The sequence below is a fragment of the Triticum aestivum genome, chromosome 1A, assembly GCF_018294505.1.
Source record: "Triticum aestivum cultivar Chinese Spring chromosome 1A, IWGSC CS RefSeq v2.1, whole genome shotgun sequence".
Classification (NCBI taxonomy): Eukaryota; Viridiplantae; Streptophyta; class Magnoliopsida; order Poales; family Poaceae; genus Triticum; species Triticum aestivum.
Window position 1 is genome coordinate 541066964 of NC_057794.1, and position 2879 is coordinate 541069842.

A 2879-nucleotide genomic window follows, 5' to 3' on the forward strand; every position below is an offset into this window, starting at 1 on the left:
CGTGGGTTGTCCTTGTTTCCGGTGACAGCTGCCATCCATCTTTCCAGAGTGACATCGTCGACTGCTTCTGGATGGACTCTAGTCTCGTCTTCGGTCCCACAGTACAACCACATGCAGTGGCTCCGGAACTGGAGAGGCTGGATGCAACGCCTGAGGAAAACCTCCAGGAGGTCCATGCCCGTCACTCCCTCCCGAACCAACTGCACCACGCGCTCCATCAACATCTTCACGTCAGCTTTCTCCTCCGGAATCAGCTTCAGAGGGGAAGGCTTGCTCACTCGGTCCATGGTGAACGGAGGGAGTCCACTCGACTGCCCTGGCGTCGACTGGACCTGGCAGTAGAACCAAGTCGACTGCCAGCCTCTGACGGACTCGGGAAAGGTCATGGGCGGGAAGGTGCTCTTATTCCTCACTTGAATCCCCAGGCCTCCGCACATTTGGACGACTCGGGTTCTCTCATCACCTGGGCTCGCCTTCTTCACGGTCTGAGATCGACACGTGAATATATGTTTGAACAAACCCCAGTGCGGTCGACAGCCCAAGAAACCCTCACACATGGACACGAACGCGGCAAGATAGGCAATGGAGTTTGGGGTAAAGTGGTGGAGCTGCGCTCCGAAGAAGTTCAAAAAACCACGAAAGAAAACACTCGGCGGCAAGGAAAACCCGCGATCAACATGGGTGGCCAAAAGCACACACTCACCCTCTTCTGGCTGGGGCTGCCACTCCTTCCCCGGAAGCCTCGCAGCTCCGTGGGGGATCAAGCCCTCGTTGGCCATGTCGAGGAGGTCATTCTCCGTGATGGTCGACTGGATCCAGTCTCCTTGGACCCAGCCCTTCGGCAGGCGGGATCTGGACGAGGACCCTCCGCGGCTGGTGGATCTCCCCTTCGCCTTCTCCGATGCCGACGCCTTTTTTGCACGCTCCAGCGCCGCCGTCTTCTCCTTGGCCATGGTCGCCGGCGAGATGCGCGAAGGGAAGTGGTGCGGGGGCAAGAGCGAGCACGCTGAGCAGGGAGGAAGGAAGCAGAGAGAGGGGGAGAATGCTAAGGCGCAGCACAGAAATCCTCGCCGGGCACATTTATAAGGTCCCTTCCGAGTGGATGACAGGTGGGCCCGGTCGATCTAATCATATCTGGAATAGTTATGCAGACGGGATACGTGGCGAAAAAGGCGGCGCGGAGATCGAGGCGTCCATGCCCCGTCCCATCCGAACGCCGCGGTCCGCCCCGCTTCGCGCGCGCCCCCAAATTTCGCATCCCGCGGAATCCGCGAGCAACAGATCAGTCTGTCAGGCGCGGTGTTTCCGGCGATCCGTCGCTCGGAGATCGTCGAAGCCTGAAAGATCACTCGACGCAAAAACAGAATGGATCAAGTCGACTGAAGGCAAGTTGTTTCCTGTCGACGAAGGGATTCTTTGGTCCAGAACAGCGCACAACCGGAGCGCAAAGGTTAATCGGAAACGGCATCAACTCCTTCTTCACTCGAAGACTCAATCCATTCGGGGGCTAATGATGGGGTTATGTACCTAGGGTAGGGTCATGGACCTGATCCAAGTGACTTACCCCAGGACATCCTTAGAAGAGGTCGCCTTCCAGTCGACCAACGAAGATTCACTCGACTGGCCTGAAGGACTCGACCACGAAGACTCACTCGACCACCAGGAGGTCAAGAGGCACTCTGCACTGCAACGGCCTGTAATCAAGTAGACTTTATGATAGTAAAGGCCTTTATGTGGGGCGTTACCAGTAACGCCCCAGACTTAACTCACCTTAAACCCTCTCCTACGTGGGCTGGCTGGGGTCCTGGCGCACTCTATATAAGCCACCCCCCTCCATAGGCAGAAGGGTTCGGCACCTTGTAGTTCATACACTCATAATCCACTCGACCGCCTCCGGGCTCCGAGACGTAGGGCTGTTACTTCTTCCGAGAAGGGCCTGAACTCGTACATCCTTTGTGCTTACAACCTCTCCATAGCTAGGACCTTGCCTCTCCATACCTACCCCCCCACTCTACTGTCAGGCTTAGAACCACGACAACGGCGACCTGCGGATGGTCGACGTGGCGGGATCGGTCGTCGAGGCGGCGGCCGTTCGTGGACGCAGGCGCCCGTTCGTGTAGGCGGCGGGGCTGCTGGCGGCTGCCTGCTGGCGTCTTACCGAGAGGGCCGGCTGGAGGCGGGCGGAGGGGCTGCTGGCGGTGGGAGGCGGGCGGCGGGCTGATGGCGGCGGGCGGCGGGCGACGGGGCTGGATGGCGACGGAAGGCGGGGCTGATGGCGGCTGGCGGCTGGAGTCGGGGCGTGGCGATCGTGGAGGAGGCGGGCGTGGAGATCGTGGAGTCGTATAAGGGTTTGACCCCCGATGGATTCTCCTGCATGTATCCAATGATTGATACGCCTGGCCCATTAAGTAATTCTGTTGGCTTTTTTTTGACAACTACGTTGATTTATCCAACTTTGTCTACTGGAGAGAGGGTTCCGAAGTACATTTTTTCCACACGCTAGCAACACCGTCGGCATCACGCATGCCAAGTTGCTAATTTTTCTGACTCCGCCAACCGGCCACAAACTTTTTTCACACGCTGGCATCACCGTCAGCATCACGCAAGCTAGTTTGCATATTTTTCCCACGCTCCATGCATTTTCTATGATTTTCCAGGTGAAAAGGCCCCGAAACAGTGGCCGGACGTGACACAACGTTGGTTTGGTGTCCGATTTCGTTCAAACCGTGCGTGGTGGCCTATGTTGGCCGCGCCCACATGTGTGCACACTTTCATGCACTTGCATGCATGCGATCACGTACACCATGTGATACCAGCACGGTTTCGGTCTACCGGAGGGGGTTTCGAAGTACTTTTTTTTTCCGAGTCCGCCAACCGGC